We start from the raw sequence: 23991 nt of genomic DNA, 5'->3' as shown, positions 1-23991 counted from the left end.
TAATGAGATTCTTAGTGGTTGCAATGCTTATTCTGCCATATAGCGTGGCTTGCTTTTAATATTTAATCGAATGTTTATTGGTTCCTTCAAGATTGCTGTCTAAAAAATTAATTGCCTATACTAATGAATATTGCAGAGACAAGAGAATATGAACTAACACAGTAGGTTTTTTTTTTTTTTTTTTTTGGTTGATATATTGATAGTCTAGAGTGGGGGAATTTAGGTTGGGATGTTTTTGTCAGAAACAATAGGAAGTGCTAGCTAATTGAGTTTGGCACTAACTTTATTGGTTTTCAAATGTTTGAACACAACTTTTGTGAAGCATTATTGATATATAGGTATATTTACATTACATATTAGTTTCAAACTTTTTATGCTTTCCTAACATCCAATTCTCAGATTGCAGAATGATTCCCTCCGATTTCTGCAAGTTAATTATCCCCAAGAGTTAGCAGGTCAATCAATTGCATGTGCTGTGCTATCTGTATGCTGTAAATCTAGTGGTCTATTATTTACTACTATGGAATTATAAGTTCTCTTGGTCCTGCTTTGGCAAAACAAACTATTTTAGAATGAATATTGCAATTATTTGAATCTGTCTTGCATTTAATTAAACCAGACTTCGTAGACAAGCCACTAGCACGCATACGATATAGGTTTTATGCCATTTATTTCCTTATTTAAACTCAAAGGTATGTCTCAACTCTCAAGTGCCTTTCTGTTCCTCATTCTGGATCCTCATGCCATCAATGTATGTCTTCCCATCGAGTTCACGTGAGAGATATCCCCTTAAATAATCACGAGCACCTATTCTCTTGAACAATGCTGGTGATTCTTGAGTGATAAGGCTTGGTGCATGACCAATATCTGCTTCTCGTCTTGGGTTGTAAGATGTGGCCAAGGAGAGCCTCTCTTTCGCTGAGTTAACAGTTGCCCTATGCTCGATGCTACGGTAAATTCCATTCGTCACAATCTGGAAAAGCATACATGGAAAACCAATTATGGTAGTCGTTGGACTTTGGTAGATCCCCTAGCATAATACGAAGTTCCATTCAATCAATTCACACCAAACTAGCATAATACGAAAATTCAAAACCATAAACAAATAAAAACTCTTCAAACTCACACACTGATATGGAACAATAACCAAAATTCCACTCAATCAATCACATGATCTGAAGAAAGAAATGGCAGTTCAAGTAATTGATTAACCTTTCTCATGGACAACTTCAATGGGGACAGTCTTCATCACAGCCTCATCGTCCTCCTCCTCTTCCTTGACGGCGAGGACAGCTTCATCGACGGCATCCTTATCTTCGGGATAGCGGACGACGACGACGACGATGGCGCCGAATCCGCGGCTTCCCATGATGACAGCACTGAGTCCGAGCCTCTCCTTCATGTCGTGATCCTTCACGATGTGGATGTTGTAGGGGATCTGCGCCTCCTTCAGCGGCCTCGCCAGATCGGCGGCTTATGTTTGCTTCTAGATGAGTGTATCCAGACGAAAATAAAGAACAATTTTTTTTTTTTTTTTTTTTTTTTTGCATTTCTGTTCTTTCTAGCTTGCTTTGAGTTTTGAGCTCCAAAAAGATTGAGCATTTTGGTGAGTCGAAGTCTGTGATTTGGTTTTTGATTATGTTTTAGAGCTAATTATTAGGATTAGGACCCTAGCTCTTTCGCTTAATGGATGAAAAGGGACAAAGTTTTGTTACAAAATTGATTATAGATTTATATTATAACCTTACTCAATATCTTTTTATTGGAGGTGAATTTTGACAAATCCAGTATTGAATTATATCTTTTCCTTACATCCTCTATACTTGCAAAATTTTAATAAAATTAAAGATCAATAATTATGTCATTAATAAATTGTTTAAATTGTAAGTTTTTGTAATTTAAAATTATGCATAAAAAATAAGATTATAGATCATATAATAAATAATAATATCTGATTGACACAAAATTTGACATGTGTATTAAGAGAGTAAAGAATATATAATTCAACGATTAGATTTTCAAAATATGTAATAGTATTTGTTTGATTGAGTAAAGTTATAATCAATTTTGTATCTAAACTTTATCCAATTAAAAAAATAATATCTGATTAACACAAAATTTGACATGTGTATTAAGAGAGTAAAAAATATATAATTTAACGATTAGATTTTCAAAATATGTAGTAGTATTTGTTTTATTGAGTAAAGTTATAATCAATTTTGTATCTAAACTTTATCCAGTTGAAAGATGAAAATTTATAAAAATCATTCAGTAGTCAAAATCAATGCTGCTTTCACATGAAATATGGTCCCATCTAGTGGCGGCTCCAGAATTTTTTTTAGGGGACATTACCGATTAAAAAACTTAAATTAAACAAAATTTAATAAAAATTTAACTTGAATATATTAAGTTATCAATACAAGAAAAAAGAAAAAAAAAAAAAAAAAACCTCAAATACATGAAATTTTACAATTTCCTTTTATGAGTTTTAATATTTTAAAATTGTTACATGATAATTTATTATCAGTTGTTATTATCTATTGTCAAAGTTACTAGGTGTGACCATTTCATTTTGTTAAGTTTGTATAACATTTTTTAGTTTTATTTAGTTGACTTTATTTTTATAAAAATATATTAAACTAAATTAAAAGATCAAAATGCACCCCACTAACACCATATTATTTATTGACCTACACTCATCCATACCATATAAAAATATTACACTAAGTGTCTATTCAACCAATCCAATGTTTAAACAATTATTGACTTTACTATTTTTTTTTTCTTGAATCACTAATATAAATAATACATTAAGTGCCTAATTATTGTTTTGTTTTGGGCTGGACTGATTTGTGATCAGGGTGTGCAAAAATATTTAAGGGTAAAATAAACTATATATATATATATATATATATGAAGTCAAGGGGTTCATTTGAATCCCTTGACAACAAGTGTCATGCCCCTGGTCTAACCATATATGTAATTAGTGAGACTTATTATTATGTGAGAGGAGAAAACATTATTCTAAGAGTATTGACTAATTACTCAAAAATTTGGGATTTACCTCCAAAATGTCACCAACGTTGACAATAAAAGCATTAGGGAGAGGTTTTACTGGAATCCACCTTCCATCTTTCCTTATCTAGAGACCTTCCATTTCATTAATTTGGAGGAGGATTGTTAAGGCCGCAGCATTTGAGTGAGCATTGAGGCCCATCACAAGCTCAGGTTGAGGGCATGAAGGTTAGTAGTTCATCCCCATTCCCTGATATCATTCTTCGAACAGGTTTCTCATGTCATTATGTTCCATTCTTAAAGCTTTTGCCGTCAATTCAAGTATCTTCTTGGCAATGTCTCTAGCCTCTATTGAGTAAGCATCTAAGTTATCCCTCCATGTATGTGATGGAAGATGTTGTAAGGTTGAATTTATTCAACCATCTAATTGGCTTTATTCCGTGCCAAATTTGCTTGTAATTCAGCATTAAGTAACCCTGTATTTAGGTGGGTTTGTTGTTAGGGTAGTGAGTGAGATAGAGTGAAGATTGCTCAAGAGTGTGCAGGAAAACAGAGACTCGCGGCTGGGACTCGCGGGTGACTCGCGGCTGCAAGCCGCCAGAAGCAGCACACATGCCAAGCATGCTGGAAGATGAACAGTCATGCTAGCTGGAGCACTACAGGACAAAACAGGACAACTGGCCATACGGTTAACTCGCGACTGGATCTCGCGACTTAGTCAAGCCGCGAGCCACCCCTGTTTTGTAAAACCTGACGTTTCACATTCCTCTCCCACTTCAGTATAAATACCCCTTTTACCCACGATTGAAAGAGGGCTTCCAAAGAGAATTTTGAGAGAGAAACCCTAAAGAAAAACAAGATTGTTTCACCCACAATCTATACCTTAGAGTCTCTTCAAATTCCTCTACTCTCTTCCTCTCCATTGTCAAATCCTTGAGAGGCATTATACCAAACCTGGTTCTCACCATCATCATCACTGTGAGACAGTTGTTTGGATTTCTGGGAAGCAGTTAGGAAGGAACCAATCTTCATTGGTTGATGCTACGGTCTAGTAGCGGAATCCGGGAAGCTAGAAAAGAAAAAGGTTCGGCGCAACCTCGTTGGAGCAAGAAGCTTGGAGGGCTTAGGTGCACTGGGTAGATTAGGCTTGGAGGGTCTATTGCTGTCCTTGTATCCCAACTGTATTTTCTAGTGGATTGTTTACCGCTTGGATGGTGGCGGAGAGGTTTTTCGTCGAGGACTTCGGTTTCCTCTTCGATAACACATCGCGTGTTGTCTTTGTGTTTGCATCTTCCTTCCTCTCTATCTTTGCCTTTTTATTATCTGCTGTGATTTTATTTTGTTATGGCTTAGATAATCTTTAACCAATTTCGTATTATAGCATGTGTTAAGTTTCCGCACACTAGTTGTTTGACATATTGCTTGTATTGGTTAAGTTGTAATTTGGGGGTCTAAACGTTCAAAGGTGTTTTGTACATGTTTTTGAACTTTCATTTGGTATCAGAGCAGGTACACTGCTATTGGTTTCATTACCATTGTGTGATCCTTGACTCCCTTTTGAGATGGATAGGTCTCAATCCCTAAATGCACCTCCATATTTTGATGGTAGTAATTATGCTTTTTGGAAGGTTCGCATGAGAGCTTTTCTGTGTTCTATTGATGAATTCGTTTGGGATGCTGTTGAGATTGGTTGGACCAAACCTGAGGCAGCCAAATCCACATGGGATAAGGCAGCACTTGCTGCATCTAATGCTAACAGTAAAGCACTCAATGCTATTTTCTGTGGTGTGTTTCCAGATGAATTTCACAGGATTTCTCATATTACCGTTGCCAAAGAAGCATGAGAGATTTTGGAAACCACCTATGAAGGCACGAAGAAAGTGAAAGACACCAAGTTGCAAATGCTGACCACTCGGTTTGAGGAGCTCAAAATGAGTGAGGATGAGTCTTTTGACTCTTTCTATGGGAAGCTAAATGAGGTGGTGGTTAGTAAGTTCAACTTGGGGGAGAAAACGGAGGACTCAAAGATTGTAAGGAAGATCCTTCGATCATTGCCGGAAAGTTTTCGTGCTAAAGTGACAGCAATTGAAGAAAGCAAGGACTTTGATGACATCAAAGTACAGGAGCTAGTTGGTTCTCTGCAGACTTATGAGATGTCGCTGCCCAATCAACGGAAGAGTAAATCTCTTGCTCTAAAGACCATTAATGAGAAGGTGGAAGATCAAGACTCATCGGGAGAAGATGTGGTTGACAAAGATGTTGCATACCTTGTCAAAAATTTCAGAAAGTTCTTGAAATTCAAAAATAATGGCAAATTTGATGATAAAAGAAAATTCCAAAGTTCTGGAAGGGAGAAGAGGGAATTCAAAAAGAAAGATGGAAAAGAATCCCAACCCACACAAGGTGTCACTTGTTTCGAATGTAACGGGCATGGACACTTTAAGAAGGAATGTCCGAATTATCTGAAATCGAAAGGTAAAGTGTATGCCACGACCTTGAGTGACTCGGATTCGTCTGACTCAGAATCTGAAGAGTGCTGTGATGGAGAGGGGAACTATTCAGCTTTTATGACTATTGCTCATGTTGAGTCTTCAGATGAGTTGAATCTGCTTGTACGAGACCTTGGAGAACATAGTGATGATGAATCACTAGGAATTGTTGAAGAATCAGATGCTGAAGAAGATGAAAGCACAGCAAATCTTCAAGAGAATTATAACTCACTCTTGGAGAAGTCGGGTGAGTACACAAGGGTGGCTAAGGCTGCTGTGAGAAAAATGAAGAAGGCTGAGGAGGACTACAAAAGTCTCCTAATCCGATATAGGGAGGCTAAATGTGAGATAGAAACACTGAATGGTGAGTTGTCCGAAGCTTACACAAAAGTAAGATTTCTTGAGAATGAGGTTGTGCAAGCAAATGCTAAAGTAGAGAGGGTCACCACCAAGAAGCTAGATGATGTTATCTCATCTCAAAGGAGCTTTTCAGACAAATCCGGATTGGGATATACCGGAGGAAGTAGTTCATCTGGAAATGTCACTAAAGAAGTGAAGTTTGTAAAGGCCAAAGATCCAGTTGTAGCTAACCTTACTGGTGAGAAACTCGAGGTGGAGGAGAAGAAGAATGTGGTGAACCAACGGATGTTAAATCCCCGTAATCAGTCTGTGGGCAGGTCTGAATCTCGTGCCAAGTCACGTCCACGACCACAAAGAGGTCCTAGAGGAACTTATGTGTGCCATTATTGCGGACTTCAAGGGCATACTCGACCAAATTGCCAAAAGCTGAGAGCAAAGAACAGTGCAACTCCTCAAAGGTCAGGAGGACCCAGAAATGATAGGAGAATTTGGGCAGGTGATCAATCTAGAGATCAAAATGGAGATCCCGGAATGATGAACGTGATGAAGATGATTAGTGCATTCACCAACTGCTTGGAAAGCTTCTCACGAAGGTTTGAAAGCCCTAACTCCCGTACGCAATCCTATAAGGAAATCACCCCAAACGCAAGTGACGTGTGGGTGAAAAAGGGTTCTCATGCATAAGCATTACAACATGTCCATGCATTAATACTTCCTATGCTTTGTGACAATGTTTGTTTGGTTTGCTTGCTGTTTTTGATGTTGGTTGTTTGCTTGTCTACTTGTGAATATTTTTAATTTTGTTTTATCAATCTTTTTGTTTCTTGTGTCAAAAATCCAAAAATCACATAAAAAAAATAATTAGAAAATCAAAAAGCTTGATTGACTTTGTTGAGTTTTGTCTCAAAACTTGTTTTGTCTTGTACCTTTGTGCTAATGGCTTTGTGCATTTTCGAGCATTGCTTGTTTTCATGCACTTATATCACTGTGGGAAAAATCTTGAAATCTATGTGATTGTTGTAAATAGATCTTCAAACTTGTCATGAATGATTAGTGAATGGTTATGTTGATCTTGAGACATGCATAGACTTGTGTCTATATATCTTCCCACTCTTTATTTTTGTTTTGCTAAAAAGAGCGCACCAAATGTAAATCTCCAAATGAAAAGAGATATTGAGCTGCAAAAGCCTGTCGCACATTCTAGTATTCGACTAGGAAAAAGGGTAAGCGACCTTATATTAAAGTGAATGTTTATTCAAAAAGCCAAAGGCTTGTTCATTAAAGTGAAATGTCAAATATCACTCTCACAATGAGAGGTGATTGCCTCAAAAGATCAAAAAGATCAAATGTTATGATTAAAAGTGGAGTAAAATGTAAAGCTCCAAGTCATGTTATCAAGTTTTGTGGGAGGTCATATATACATATTTCTATAATTGAGATAGGTCACATGATCTAGTGCTAATTGTGTATGCCTTGGTTGAATCGATCATTGAAACTTCACATTAGACGAAGGACTATCTCATTGTTGATATCCACACACAATACACAAGTTTATGTTCAATAAATGCCATATTCATTTGTGTGATTGTACTTGATGAAATGTGTTTTCACATGCTCAATCTTTGTTAATTCAAGCAAAAAAAGATTTTTGAGTGTTTTAGGTGTTTTTGGAAAGTATTTTGTTTGAAAAATCTGAAAATTTCATAAATCCAGTTTTGCCCTGTTTTGGCGGCTCAGTCGCGGGTATGTCAAGTCGCGTGCCTTAGTCGCGTCTTCGCTGGTCATTTTTGGAGACTTGTTCGCGAGTGGAAGGTCCAGTCGTGAGATTCACTCAGAGATTTTCGCGGCTTAGCTCGCGACTCACTCTCGGGTAGACTTTCTAGTCGCGAAAAACACTTAGAAAAATTTTCAAATTTTTGTTCTTGAGTGCTTTGGCGGCTTGAGCTGGCGACTGTGTGGCGACTTAATCAAGTCGCGAAAATCGCGTGTTTGGCAGAAACAGGAGCAGTTTTTAAACCTCTTTTCAGTTTTCCCTCGAACTTTTGTGACTGTTCATCTTCTCTCTAAACTATCTTCCTTCCAAACACTTCGTGAATCCATTTTCAAACCTCATTGGTGCTTCATTTCTTATCCAAATCATCAAGAAAAGGTATGGGTTTTGCTTTCTCAATCTCATTTTCCTTTTTCCTGCATATTTTTGTTACCGTTTGGACTGATATTGTGTTCGAAATACTTCTCTCTTTGTGTAATGGGTATGGCGTGTCTTGTTTGATATTGTTCTCACCTGTTTTCATGCTGAGCGGTCACAATGTGTTTTTCATTGTTCTGATATTTGCCTATTATTGAGTCTGAAAATCTTTTCTTAAATGGGTTTGGTGTCTATTTGACTTACTCATTTCACTTGCTTAAGTATTGATGTTGGTGTTCGGTATTGGTTACTGAGTTTTTATGATAACATAATGTATGTCTCTCAACCATGTGCTCTAGTGTGGATGATTGGTTTCTTCATGTTGAAATATTTTCCCCTTGTTCATATCTCTGGTGGAGTGATTTATGTTGTCTGCTCTAAATGTTCGAATGCTGTATCTGTTTGCATATCATGGTCATGATAACCTGTCTCATTGACAGTTTTGTCAGTTGTGTTGTCTATCTATGTCTTGGTGCACTATCACCATTTTGCTGCACCTGTTATTTTGTGCTTCTTTGTATTGTTGGAAGTTTGGTTGGGTCTGCACTATCTTCAGTTTGTGTTTATATATTGAAATTTTGTTTACACTGAATCTTGTTGACAATTATCTTATGTGGTATTGTTGTTTGGTTCTTTGCTGTGGGCCTGTTCTCTTGCAGATGTCCCGTTGATCTTCCAGGGGTAAAGACATTGTTGCTGACGAACCAGCAACACCAGTTGCTAAAAGGACTTGACTATCATCTTAGGCATCTCAAGATCCCAATAAGGATAGGTTCAGACTTCCGCTTAACTCACACGTCTACTCAAACGTGTTTGACAAGTCAACCACTATAGTGGAACGGGTGGTAGAGTTCAACACCTTAGGGACCACTTTCATCCCTCGAATCTTTGAGAAACGAGATTGGGCAAATTTGTTCGGGAACTTTGATGATCCAATGGATGAGCTGGTCAAAGAATGCTTCTCTAATGCAACTGATCTTGGACCTGAACTCATTTTCTGGGTCAGAGGAACAGAGTTTAGTGTTACCCCAGACTGCATCGCAGATCTTCTCGGCATCACCAGACCTCAGAATGTGAATATAACTCCTTACGATGAAAGAAATCCAGAAGTTGGAGAAATTTTACAAATCCTAGGATACGATCATGAAGTATCCAGTGCAGGAACATCCATTAGCACCGCAAAGTTTGCACCTGAGCTAACCACACTGAAGTTGATCATGTTCACCAATCTCTACCCACTGTCCAACACTACATTAATCAATCTTGGGAGAGCTCTATTTCTTTGTGACCTTATTACAGGAGCCCCCATTGATATATGTGCTCACATCTACTACACCTTGAGGAAGACCGCGTGTCGATCTGCAGCTCGAGGAGTTATTCCATTTTGCAGTCTCATCATGAAGCTCATTCTTCGTGAAGGCATTATTCCTCCTGCAGATGGAAAAATGTTGACTCGTCAACGTCCCATTTCCTTGTTCACTCTTCAAGCTAGCAGAAGTCACTCCTCTAAATCACCAAGGAGTGCTCACATCTCTCCGGTTACTCCATCTGCCCCTGACTCAGAGACACCTGCACATACCACATCTACATCACGTGCTGTTCCTGAAGCTTCACCAGCTAGTATTCCGCAAGCACAGACTGCTCCTCATACTGATAGAGTCGGCAGTGTACTTGAGCATATTCAGAAACGCGTTGATGAGCTTGTGGCACTTCTCTACTCCACAAACAACCATGTCCAAATGCGTCTCGAGACTATGGAGAATCAGCTAGATGATATTCAACGAAAGTTGGACGAGAGCCTTTAGCTATTCGTGACAAAAAGGGGGAGAGCATTCAGTAAGGGGGAGAAAAGTTCAAAGGGAAGTGTGCATAGTGATAGGGGGAGTACACACATACTTTTGTCATACTTTTGTTTTTAGTCTTATCCTCTAAACTTATGGTTTTAGGTTTATGTTTGTTGGGTACTATTTAATGTTTTTATGGGTTTAATACACTGTGTTTTGGTGTATAGCTGTTTCTAACTCTTAATTATGATGATGTTATTCAGGATGTTTTTGTGTTTGTACCCATGTGCTTTTGTAAGCTTTTAGGGTTAATGTTTTATGCATAGTTTGTAGGCTTTATGGTATGTACCTTGCTTAATGCAGCCTTTATGCTATGTTGAAATCAGTACTTTAATCTAAATGTTCTGCATTTTGGTTTATGTACTGTCACTCTTGTGCCCTTGTAGGATTGTTCCTAGATGCATATACCTTGTGTGTTATGCATTGGTTGAGTGTTGAGCATACAAGTGTCTTGCCTTGTGCTTGTTAACTTGTATGTCCTTGTGTTCATTCCAAGTGTGAATGAGCACTGTGATCACTACCTTGTGGTGTTCACTTGGTTGATCAAGCCATGATTTGTTTCTTAACTCCATCTTTGCTTGATCACATATTGCCTGTTTCATATGCATTTATAATTTTCTGCTTACAATGATCATGGTGTATTGTTGTGTTTCAGGAGTATTATGTTCATACGATTCAAGTGCTTCACAGCTTCTAGAGTTAGGTGTGAGTGAGTTTTGTTCAACTGTTCCCAACTCACATGTTAAGTCTAGAGTCTGTTTTAGGGTTTTGTCACAGAATAGCCAAAGGGGGAGATTGTAAGGTTGAATTTATTCAACCATCTAATTGGCTTTATTCCGTGCCAAATTTGCTTGTAATTCAGCATTTAGTAACCCTGTATTTAGGTGGGTTTGTTGTAAGGGTAGTGAGTGAGATAGAGTGAAGATTGCTCAAGAGTGTGCAAGAAAACAGAGACTCGCGGCTGGGACTCGCGGGTGACTCGCGGCTGCAAGCTGCCAGAAGCAGCACACGTGCCAAGCATGCTGGAAGATGAACAGTCATGCTAGCTGGAGCACTACAGGACAAAACATGACAACTGGCCATATGGTTAACTCGCGACTGGATCTCGCGACTTAGTCAAGCCGCGAGGTCAAGCCGCGAGCCACCCCTGTTTTGTAAAACCTGACGTTTCACATTCCTCTCCCACTCCAGTATAAATACCCCTTTTACCCACGATTGAAAGAGGGCTTCCAGAGAGAATTTTGAGAGAGAAACCCTAAAGAAAAACAATATTGTTTCACCCACAATCTATACCTTAGAGTCTCTTCAAATTCCTCTACTCTCTTCCTCTCCATTGTCAATCCTTGAGAGGCATTATACCAAACCTGGTTCTCACCATCATCATCACTGTGAGACAGTTGTTTGGATTTCTGGGAAGCAGTTAGGAGGAACCAATCTTCATTGGTTGATGCTACGGTCTAGTAGCGGAATCCGGGAAGCTAGAAAAGAAAAAGGTTCGGCGCAACTTCGTTGGAGCAAGAAGCTTGGAGGGCTTAGGTGCACTGGGTAGATTAGGCTTGGAGGGTCTATTGCTGTCCTTGTATCCCAACTGTATTTTCTAGTGGATTGTTTACCGCTTGGAGGGCGACGGAGAGGTTTTTCGCCGAGGACTTCGGTTTCCTCTTCGATAACACATCGCGTGTTGTCTTTGTGTTTGCATCTTCCTTCCTCTCTATCTTTGCCTTTTTATTATCTGCTATGGTTTTATTTTGTTATGGCTTAGATAGTCTTTAACCAATTTCGTATTATAGCATGTGTTAAGTTTCCGCACACTAGTTGTTTGACATATTGCTTGTATTGGTTAAGTTGTAATTTGGGGGTCTAAACGTTCAAAGGTGTTTTGTACACGTTTTTGAATTTTCAGATGTTTTAATCATTAGAACAGGAATCAGCTTTGAGTAAGCAAATCTAGAAAAGGAGTTAGTGTTACCTAAAAAATAAATTCACCATACATTTCCTAATTTTTTATTATTATCATTGTCCTATGTTTTGGCTGTGATCTTTTCATTTCATTATATTGTGTATCCTCTTTAGTTGAAAAAATATTAGAAAAAAAAAATACCAATTATTGAGAGAGAGAGAGAGAGAGAGAGAGAGAGAGAGACCTAAATAGGAGAGGGATCTTGAGGAACAAGTTCCTCAAATGGATTGGAAGCGTGTTTATGTAGAACATGTCTCCCCAGTCAAGTTTCTGCTCCTCGGACACGACAAAGATTTGCCCAAACCCTTCAATATTTCCTGGTAGTTGCCATAACTTCTTCTTCTCTTCCCTCAGCAGATTAAAGAATTCTTGCATGCTTACTTTCACCTTCTCTATCAATGAAATGCTCACCCCGTGATTTATTAACTACACAACATATTTCCATTTTTTTAAAACCTAAAAGACATATTGTATATTTAAAATAGTTATCTATATGAAACAAAATATTATAGAATGCCAACTTATCTTTATAAGAAAATTATTTTTTAATCTTAACCGAATATAGACCACTCTTTTTTTCTGGCAGAATTTTCATACAAATTGGCTTTGACAAAAGTTCCTCCAATTTATTAGGTGGCAATTTGAAAAATCATCTTAGTGTATTTTTAGTTACATGATTTACTTATATACTCATGTGACTTGTTGAAACGATTTAATCATATGATAATACATGTGTGTGGTCTTATAAATTGTGTAATGGATTCAGTGACAAAGCCAAAAAATATATCTTTGAGGGAACCAAATATTATAGAGTAGTGTAAAAGATCACATCTAGTGGTTCTTAAGACCTTCTCAAATCCACGAGTTTCTAAATTTAAAACTCCTAACCAACATGTTGAGGTTTGAAGGATTCTTATTTGTAATTATCCGATGTGTGTGAGACGGTGGACTACACATACTCAAGGAATAGTTCGATTCTTAAATATCTTTGTGTTGGGAAATTTAGACCCCGGTTGATAGAATTAACAAGTTTTAAACCCAAGTTATTAATTAGATTTATTATGAATAAACCTTGTTAAAACAAACAAACATCAATATCATGTCAATATCATGCACAACAGAAAATTAAATAAGACAAGATATAATGACCTAGGAAAACCAATGAAAAAAACTAGTTTCATAGTAAAAAACTTGGGGGAAAATCTTCTCGAAAAGAAATTCACTATAGTAAAGAGAAGTGTCAGATCTAGTACAAAATATTTGTTCCTAGACTTTAAAATCCTCGTAGATGAACTTACAGTAGAAACCTTCTACCGCTTCAAAACCTCTAAACTCTTCAATATATGAATGCCACCCTTTTACACAGATCCCAGTACGTGACTAACCAAAGATGTACGGCTCCCAGTACGTGACTAACTCACCAACTTGAAGAAGATTTTTGGCTACAAAGTTCTTTACTTTATCAACAATGAAGATCCAGAAGCACTTGGTTACAAAACCCTAAGGTGTAAAGACGTAGTAGCTTCCTTCAAAGAGAATAAAGAACTTTGTCACTTTTTGCATGTATTCTCCCAGTATGTCTAGGGTTGTGAGAAAAGAAACCCTACACAATTTCATAAGCATGGGCCAAAAATCAGATCTGAAAATTTTGATTTCGTAATTCTCGATAGATACAGCTGTCGAGCTATCTGTCAAGACCTCGATAGATGCTATCTGTCAAGCTAGCTGTCAAGACTCATCAAACCTTGATAGATATATCTGTCGAGCAACTATCGAGAATCTGTCCAGCTTTAATGAACAACTTCTCTTCACTTGTTTCTTGGTCCAATCTTCATGGCTTTAATACTAAACTTTAACAACATGTTTCTTAAAGTATTAAACACATCCTAGATCTACCTAATTACAAGTAAAGTGCATTTTGTTAAAGGATTAGCCAATTTTAAATAACATATGTTCTTAACATAATTCACATATGTCCTAACACTTTGGAAACCCATGTTAGCAAAAAAATAATATAAACATACTAATGTAAAAAATTATAAACATTTTCAGAATGCAAATGAAGTATTTTATAAACAAATAGACATATAACAAAAAGTGTCAATAGAGATGTGTCAATATTTAGAAAAATATTACAATTTTTACTTATCTTTGATCAAAAGCCACCATTCTCTCCATTTCTCCCTCTCTCAGACTAGGCCTTGCAATCTCTTTCTCCCTCTCTAAACCTTGCTCTCTTTCTCAGACCTTGCTCTTTCACTCAAACAGGTGTAGATTGACGATGCTAAGCATGGTTTGGGTTTGTGGAGGTGGCAAAGTTTGGGTCCATGTAGATTGGCAGTGCTATGGTTTGGGTTCGTGGTTAGGTGGCAAGGTTAGGGTCCGTGTAGATCGGTGGTGGTGGCGAGTCTACTTATCTATGAGGTTTTTTTTTATTTTTTTATTTTTTTATTTTTTTATTTTTTTTATTTTTTTTTTAGATTGAAATGGGTTTGGGGTTGTTTTGGTTGTTGTTGGTGGTGGTTTATGGGTTTAGTTGTGGTGAATTTTTGGATTTGTGGGTTTTTGTGTGTTGGAGGTGGTGGTGGGTGGTTGAATGAGGCAATGGTGGTGGGTCCATGGGGTTGCTGGGTTTTTTTTTTTTGGTTGGTGGATGTTGGAGTGTGCGTGGTGGTGGGTGGTTGAGCTCATCTCTCTCATGTGGTGGTTGCTAGAGAGATAAAGATAGAGGAATACAGGAAAGAGAAAGATGGAGAAGAGAGAAAAATGAGTTTTTTTTTTCTTTTAATTTTTTTATTAAGTAGTTTATATTATTTTATTGGGTTGTATGTAAAAATAAGAATTGGATGTTGGGTGAGTTGTGAAATGGATTGGTAAAATAGATAAAGTAGTGTTTGAATATGCAAAATAGATTTTTTTTTTTGGCATCCCCGGATGCTAGTGTTCTTAGTGGCTCTACCACTGAATTGATTTAAGGAAACTTTGCAATTTTTCTTCATCAAATCCTCTCTCTCTCTCTCTCTTAACCCCAATTATTTTGATTATGATTTTTCAAATTCTTTAAGTAACTAGTATATATAGAATGTAAACAGGTAGAGTTTCCTTAACCGCCAATTATTTTGATCAGGATTCTTCAGATTCTGTAAGTAACAAGTACATATAGAATGTAAACAGGTACAACTTTTTCACTAGTAAATATAGAATGTAAACATGCAAGTACAACTTTTTCACTACTAAATATTCTTATTAGAGAGAGAGAGAGAGAGAGAGAGAGAGAGAGAGAGGTGATAACCTGAAAGAAACCCCATTCCTTGCATGCATGGTGTTACTTATCCAACTCTGAGTCCCTAAATTCTGCGGAAAATAACCTTTGCATGTCAATGATTGGGACTTGGGGTAAAGAAGTGGTGTTGGATTTGATGGGAGGCTCATCATGAAAACGCACATAATGTGGTGGGACTGTGCTAGGTGTTTCCTTTGCTAGCTCTTGAACACAAGGAACTGGGATAGAGTTCACTAGGCTCGTTATATCCCGTTCCATAGCTCCAACAAAACCCAAAGAGAAACAGCTTAAACTCTTAGCTCCCGAATAGAGAACCCTGAACTTTAAACTTATACTAGGTGTTGAAATATCTACAAGGCATGTCAACATCAAGAGAAAATATACTGTGCATCGTTCCCTAGGTTGGAAGACATAGGATGCAACTTTGATTTTTCTCCAAAAAAATAGAGATGCTTTATCTGCCATGTACAATAAAAAAAAAAAAAAAATTAGTAGAAAGTTTAACCCAAAAACCAAACCCACGAAAACAATGTCAATATAAACATGGAGATTAACCCAAATACTCAAAAGAAAATCAATTCTAAATATAGCAAAAGAATAAGATAGAAAGAAAATCTCAGGTACATATGAAAGCAAATAAAAAATTTGACATAAAAGATAAAATTCATTAATAACAATATAAACAAATATCCACATATGTTGAATTGAAACTTTATTAATAATAACAATATAAACAAATTTGACATAAAATTCATTAATCAAAGAAGAAAGTTGAATAAGATTGCTTGTGGTTTATTTTTTTTATTTTTAAGGTTAGTCTCTGTTTTTTTTAAAAAAAAAAAACAAATCCTAAAGTGAAGTTAAGTTTAAGGTTTTAAGGTGGTAATTGCTAAGGTTTTAAGGAGGGAAAAGAGACTCCTAATAGGAGTTGATAGTTTTTAGACCCCTTAAAAACACAATTGGATTAACCTAGGTAATTAGACAAGTTGTTACTTAGTCCAAATTCCAAATCTAGGTAATCACAATCAAACAATCATATCAAGCAAAGCAGCGGAAAGATAAATAACACAATGATATGATCACCCAAGAAACCAAACCGGTAAAAACTTGAGGAGGATTTAACCTAGCTATCCTCAAGGTAAACCTGAATTCACTATGAAAGAATCGAAGTTGTACAATAAGACTTAGACCGTTAACATCTTATTGCTATCCACTAGTAGAAACTTACTAACACGACCACGTGCAAGCTCCGAGACCACGGACTCCTTCTTTCTTGGATTCTCCAACAAGTACAAGCACACCCGCTTGTGTTTCTTTAAGCTTCTATGGCAACAACTGAATGATCATCAAGTTCTTGAACAAATCTCCTTCTTGATAATCCTAAGCTTGTGTAAAGGAAAACTCCTCACAGATCTCACAAGAGATTTACACAAACCGCAATATGAGTAACACTAAAACGTGGCTAGGGTTTGCCTTATATACTTAAGGCAAAAATACAAAACCCTAAATGTTTTAAATAAACTAGGGTTGAGTTGGAATTCTGTAGAAAATGCATTCTGCCCGAATTTCAATTGATCGAGCCTAAGCTTCGATCAATCAAACCAGGCCAAAATGCTTTAATAAATCTGCATCACCTTAAATCCAACTTTACATAAAAAAACCAATTTTGAGCAAGTCTAAACACGACTAAACATCTTGTTTTGACCATGGTTTGCCAACAATACACATTAAAGTTCTAAATACATAAGATCCTAAGTCTTTAGAACATAACAAACTCCCTCTTTGGCAATTCGTGACAAAACACAACTAAAAGCTTAAAGTTTACAAAGAAAAAACCCTTTACATAAAAATGCTCATAAAAACAAGTCCAATCCTAACTACTATCCATCAGTTATAAGTGTAGACAACAACTCAATTGAATTAACCTATATATTTCTTGAAACACTCAAACAAAATGCATAACTGCATGTGTGGAAAATCAAGTAAACAAAATAAATTCTTGATTTCAACCAACGCACAATAAAGACATATATCAATGAATAACTCATAAATATAAATCAATAAGCAGTTGAAACAAGAAACATATAAAACAATAAAAGTATCTCCCCCTAACATGAATAGCCCAAACAAAACAAAAACGAGCTAAAAAGGTAAATACAAAGTGAAGCACCTAGATACAATCTAATCTCCATAAGCTCCAATAAAAAAAAATACTCTCCCCCTGAAAACAACAACTCTACAAGTGCTCAAATATGTACTCCCCTTTTTTGTGAGGAATACCAAAGGGCAATCAAAATCCATCATCAAAAGGAGGTGGCGGTGAGGATCGTCGAAACTGTGCCAACTCTACGCGCAAAGCACAGATCTCATCGAGCACGTCCACCAAAATCTATCCATGAGCCGCCTGAATGGTCAAGACATGATCCAACATACGTCGAATGTTTGAATCATCTGAAATAGTCGGTGGAGGAACATCAGCATCAGCAGCACCACCACCAAACACCTCAGCCGCATCAGCACCTGTAGAAGAGGGAGGAGGGGGGAACAACACTAGATGACGCACCTCTAGGACGTGTAGAACCAACTCTCAAGTGAGCAACCCTCTGCCTAAGGAAGGTGGCACCTATGGGAGCTACAACATGAACGGGCTCACCGGCAGGGAAATCAGCTAGACTGAGAAAACAAAATCCTATGAATGAAAATAGGATGGATAAGAGCATGAGCAATGACAGAACTCCTATGAACTTCGTTCAAAGAACGAAGAAACAGATGAGGAAAGTTGATAGACGCACCAGAAACAAAAGCGTACAAAAACACACATCGCTTAAGAGGGATGGTATGGAGATGAGAAATAGGCCACAAAGAATGACACGCTATCCTAAAGAAAAGATAGGTAGTCTCAGTAAATTTAGCAGACGTGATCTGAGGATCAGTACTCCACTGGATAGAGGACCCAGTGATGTATGACATTACATTATCTAAGGGTGGAGACTCCTCATAGGGATAGACAAGCTCCCTAACGATCAGAACCCCAAGAGCATCAGCCACTATTCGAGGGGTAATGGTGAACTCGACACCTCGTATCTAACTCTTAATAAGGGTGTTGGAATCATAGACGTGGCAAGAGAGATTCGAGAAGAACTCTCTAATCAGGGCGGTCGGGGGTGGATGATCTACCTTTAACAAGGATAGCCAACCTCGACTCTCAAGGTTTACCCTAATGGTAGGATCTACCTCATCTAACACAATACAATGCTCAGCCCAAATCTTATGCTTACAGTTCAGTTTCTCATAGACCTCTCTGCTTTTGTCATTCCTAAACAACTCACTCCTAGAGGGTGACTCAAAGGAAGTGGAGGGGATCCTATAGGCTCTAGTCTTCCTAGGCATGGTGTTAGGATAAGGACAAAGACACAAAGTAAGAAAAAACAAAAACCAAGGGCAGACTGCAAGTTAGCACAAAAAACACAATAGAACAAAGATCTATATGATGCATGAATAGTTTAAATGTCATGATGCATGTTCTAATGCAGTGCAATTAAGTTCAAATTAAATTCAAGTTTATAAAATTGGCTTGAGCATAGAGTTTCTAACAAAAACCCAAAAATTTGAAAAACCACTTGTTCAATTTGTAAAAAAATTGACCAATTGATCATTACACAAGATAGATTATATAAAATAATGATCAATTACATCAATTCAACAAGCCAATTTCATCAATTGAAATCAATTTGACCAAAATCCCCAAATTCGGATAACTACAAGCCCTAGAATTTTCAATTTCTCACAAAACACCAAATTGATTAGATTAATCATCATAGATCATGAATATAACATTATAGGAACAAAACCCAATGATCAATTTCAGAAAAAGAGGCTTGACTCAACAAAAATCCCAATTTGAGAAGTTCTGAAAATACCAATGAAATGCATGAAAAATGCATGAAAGCATGAAATAAAATGCAAAAGGAAGGGCACAATGGACTTACTGGCTTAGAGAGAGGAAAACTTTGCAAAAAATCTGGAGGAAAACGACAAAAAATTTGTGGGCTAGCCTTGTCCAATTCGGAGAGAGAGAAAAAGTTTGAAAACCTTTTTGAAAAGTAAGTTTGAAAACGTCAAACTCTGATTTTTAAAAACTTGATTCACGATTTTCGATTGATCAAAAATTAGTTTCGATTGATCGAAACAGACAGAGGCTTCTTTAAAATTTTTTAAAATAGTTTCAAAACAATTTCGATTGATCTAAAATCAGTTTGGATCAATCGAAGCAGACAGAGGCTTCCTTAAACAATTTTAAAACAATTTCGATTGATTGAAAAACAGATTGGATCAATTGAAACGACAAAGGCCCACAAAATTTTTGAGAAAAAACACAGTTTTTGAAAAAATCAAAGACACATTTTAGAAACACCTCAAAGCATTGAAATTGATGAACAAAATGCATGAGTATATGATGAAATGTATTTCAAAAAAACAAAGTTTTAAACCTAGTTTTCCCAAAATTAAGATCATCAAACATTTTCCATAAATTCTCAAGCATCAAATCTGTTTTGCATAAAAACTCAAAGTATTTGCAAACTTGATTGGTCAGACCAAAGAGAAACACAATAACATGTACAATGTTTAGCAAAGAGTAGCTTGTTTAGTGTGTGCAACTAGCAAAAGTTTGAAATACATGTGAGGTGATATGTGTATAGCAATTAAACACAAAGTCTATAAAATTCATCACATAGAATTTGAAAGAGACTATTACCAAAAGAGTTACATCATATAACTCCCACATCTCCTAGATCATAAACTTGCAATCATGTAAGTTTCTTGATTTTGCCTCATATTGTACACACAAATTTTAAATTATTTAGAAACTTATTAAAAATAGCCGGGATAATGTACACACCAATTTTAGCAATTATTTGATTTAGCTTTAAGTCCAATAATGTACACACCAATTTTAGCATTTAAACCGAGGCTACACCTTATGATCTTTTTGTGCATGTGCTACACTTTCTCGAGAACAAAATCTTACGATATGCACTAAGGTGTTCATGATTGGCTAGTGAATAGTGGTGATATGGTTATTTAGGCCTTTTTCTAAAGATTCAAGTCCGACAGTCAAAAACATGTGACTTCAAGATCAAGACACAGTGATCAAAACCATAAACATCTTTCTCACACAACATGCACTACAAAGTTTCAACTAGTAAAGTGCAATAAGTAAGCTCATCAAAACTAAACAAAGTATAAAAGACATGTTATGTGAAAATAAATTGACCAACCTTGTTTTCAAAAACTAAGAAAATAGTGCAAAACACAATTTGCTTCATTTTTCTTCCTTTTATTTTTATTTTTTTTTATTTGAAAAAGATAAACAAAAACAACCTAGAATGAAATGCATGAATGTTATGCAATTCAAATCCTAGAAACAAAGACAACAAAAACCAAAGAACAATGGTCACAAAGAATAGCAATGAAACATCAGGACCATGTCAGAAGGACTCAATTAGATTGAGCCTTTTGCATCCAAAACTTTTTAGATGCACCACGAGCATTAGAGTTCTTATTCACATGGAAATGATCACCAACTCTAGGATTGGAATAAAGGTTTAGAGCCTTTACCAATTCACCAATGAGTACCATGAGATCTTGTGCTTGAGGCACAGGTACTTTTGGTTTGTTTGCTCTCTTAGCAGCTTGCAGCTTGCAGCTTGTAACATTTTGGACGAATGTGTCCAGACTTTCCACAAAAATGACAAACCCATGCAGACTTATCATGTGACTTGTCCTTAGAAAGGGTAGGCTGTTTAGGTTTAGACTCTTTCAGTTCAACCCTAATCTTCCTAGGAGGTGTAACTTCTAAGGGTTTGACAACCTCACTCCCAACCTCACTCACAGGGGGTTCAGAAGAAGATGAAGGAACAAAGATAGTGGAATTGGGTGCAGACACATTGATGCTTTCTACAAAACCTAACCCAGTTTTGTTAAAAGGAGACTTTTGAACACTCAGCATATGATCAAGTTTGGAACTAGCAGACCTATTAGATTTTTCTCTAGCAACAAAAAACTCATGTTTCAAATTCTTAACTTTATCAAGTAAAAGCATGTTCTCAGTCTTCACATTATTCAAAAGTTCAGTAGCATTAAACAGTTTAACAAGCAAAATTTTCTTATCAAGCTCAAGAGATGCAATTTTCTACAAGCCTAATTCAACATTCATAGCATCCTTTGTCGCAACTTTGCAAAGTTTATTGTAAGCTTCTTGAAAATTTGCGTCCTTAGAGAGTTCCCCATCAGAAGGGTTCTCTTCAGCATATACGCTTTCATTGACTACAGCAATAGCAGTGAAAACAATGAATTTTCCATCCTCGTCACAATCAAACTCATCATCAGAAACTTCACCATCACTAAGGGTTACAGCCATAGCCTTACCCTTAGACTTCAAGTAAGTAGGATATTCAGATTTCATGTGACCATACCCTTAACATCCAAAACATTGAGGACCTATAGAATTATTAGAAGATTGACCTATTTTTTCTTTAGGTTATCAGTGTTGTTAACCTTATTGGGATTATTCTTCCTAAAGTTTTTAGGTTCAACAGTGTTCTTATCTCTTGCCCTTCTGTTGTTGTTTCTGAGGAAATTCCTAAAGTTCTTGGCAAGATAAGCAATCCCTGTAGCAGAGAGCTCATCGTCAAATCCACCAATATCAACATCATCAACTGACTTAAGAGCCATTGATTTGGATTTACTAGTCTTAGGTAGGTCCAACTCATAGGATTGAAGAGATCCTACAAGTTCATCAATAAGGATGGAGTCCACATCCTTGCTCTCAGTGATGGCAGTCACCTTGGGTCTAAAATCTTCAGTCAAAGATCTAAGAATCTTCCTAACAATTTTAGGTTGATCATAGATTTCACCCAAGTTATATGTAGAATTAACAATATCATTAAGTTTAGCATAGAATTCATCAAAAGATTCATCATCAAACATCCTAATGCTTTCAAATTTAGAAGTTAACTACTGCAATTTGTTGATTTTAACAGCCTTTGTGCCTTCATGCACAATCTGGAGGATATTCAAAGCAGTATGAGTAACCTCAACATTAGAGATTCTCTTAAATTCCTCTATAGAAACAACGTTAAAAATAGCATTCATAGCTTTGCTATTGAACGTGGTTTCTTCTTTTTGAGAAGTTTGCCACTCACTAATAGGAGTAGTGGGCTTCTCCCATCCGTATTCGACGGAGTTCTAGACTCTCATCAATTGATTTCAGGAATACTTTCATCCTTACTTTCTGTAAGGTTGAATTTATTCAACCATCTAATTGGCTTTATTCCATGCCAAATTTGCTTGTAATTCAGCATTTAGTAACCCTGTATTTAGGTGGGTTTGTTGTAAGGGTAGTGAGTGAGATAGAGTGAAGATTGCTCAAGAGTGTGCAAGAAAACAGAGTGTCGCGGCTGGGACTCGCGGGTGGACTCGCGGCTGCAAGCCGCCATAAGCTGCACACGTGCCAAGTATGCTGGAAGATGAACAGTCATGCTAGCTGGAGCACTACAGGACAAAACAGGACAACTGGCCATACGGTTAACTCGCGACAGGATCTCGCGACTTGGTCAAGCCGCGAGGTCAAGCCGCGAGCCACCCCTGTTTTGGAAAAACCTGACGTTTCACATTCCTCTCCACTCTAGTATAAATACCCCTTTAACCCACGATTGAAAGAGAGCTTCCAGAGAGAATTTTGAGAGAGAAACCCTAAAGAAAAACAAGATTGTTTCACACACAATCCCTACCTTAGAGTCTCTTCAAATTCCCTCACTCTCTTCCTCTCCATTGTCAAATCCTTGAGAGGCATTATACCAAACCTGGTTCTCACCATTATCATCTCTGTGAGACAGTCGTTTGGAGTTCTGGGAAGCAGTTAGGAAGGAGCCAATCTTCATTGGTTGATGCTGCGGTGTAGTAGCGGAATCCGGGAAGCTAGAAAAGAAAAAGGTTCGGCGCAACCTCGTTGGAGCAAGAAGCTTGGAGGGCTTAGGTGCACTGGGTAGATTAGGCTTGGAGGGTCTATTGCTGTCCTTGTATCCCGACTGTATTTTCTAGTGGATTGATTACCGCTTGGAGGGCGGCGGAGAGGTTTTTCGCTGAGGTCTTCGGTTTCCTCTTCGATAACACATCGGGTGTTATCTTTGTGTTTGCATCTTCCTTCCTCTCTATCTCTGCCTTTACATTATCTGCTGTGGTTTTATTTTGTTATGGCTTAGATAGTTGTTTAACCAATTTCATATTATAGCATATGTTAAGTTTCCGCACACTAGTTGTTTGACATATTGCTTGTGTTGGTTAAGTTGGTTTTTGGGGGTCTAAACGTTCAAAAGTGTTTTTGTACACGTTTTTGAACTTTCGATTGGTATCAGAGCGGGTACACTGCTGTTTGGTTTCATTACCATTTGTGTGATCCTTGACTCCTTTTTTTGAGATGGATAGGTCTCAATCCCTTAATGCACCTCCATATTTTGATGGAAGTAATTATGCGTTTTGGAAGGTTCGTATGAGAGCTTTTCTATGCTCTATTGATGAATCCGTGTGGGATGCTGTTGAGATTGGTTGGACCAAACCTGAGGCAGCCAAATCCACATGGGATAAGGCAGCACTTGCTGCATCTAATGCTAACAGTAAAGCACTAAATGCTATTTTCTGTGGTGTGTCTCCAGATGAATTTCACAGGATTTCTCACATTACCATTGCCAAAGATGCATGGGAGATTCTGGAAACAACTTATGAAGGCACGAAGAAAGTGAAAGACACCAAGTTACAAATGCTGACCACTCAGTTTGAGGAGCTTAAAATGA

General features: G+C 37.2%; 1 pseudogene; it reads right to left on the bottom strand.

The window, feature by feature from the left end:
* Positions 1 to 487: 487 nt before the first annotated feature.
* LOC126728392 (protein SRG1-like) lies at positions 488 to 15397 on the bottom strand (annotated as a pseudogene).
* Positions 15398 to 23991: the final 8594 nt, after the last annotated feature.

The sequence above is a fragment of the Quercus robur genome, chromosome 5 (genome assembly GCF_932294415.1).
Source record: "Quercus robur chromosome 5, dhQueRobu3.1, whole genome shotgun sequence".
Lineage (NCBI taxonomy): Eukaryota > Viridiplantae > Streptophyta > Magnoliopsida > Fagales > Fagaceae > Quercus > Quercus robur.
The sequence above is the reverse complement of the archived record's forward strand: the minus strand, read 5'-3'. Positions and strand labels throughout refer to the sequence as shown.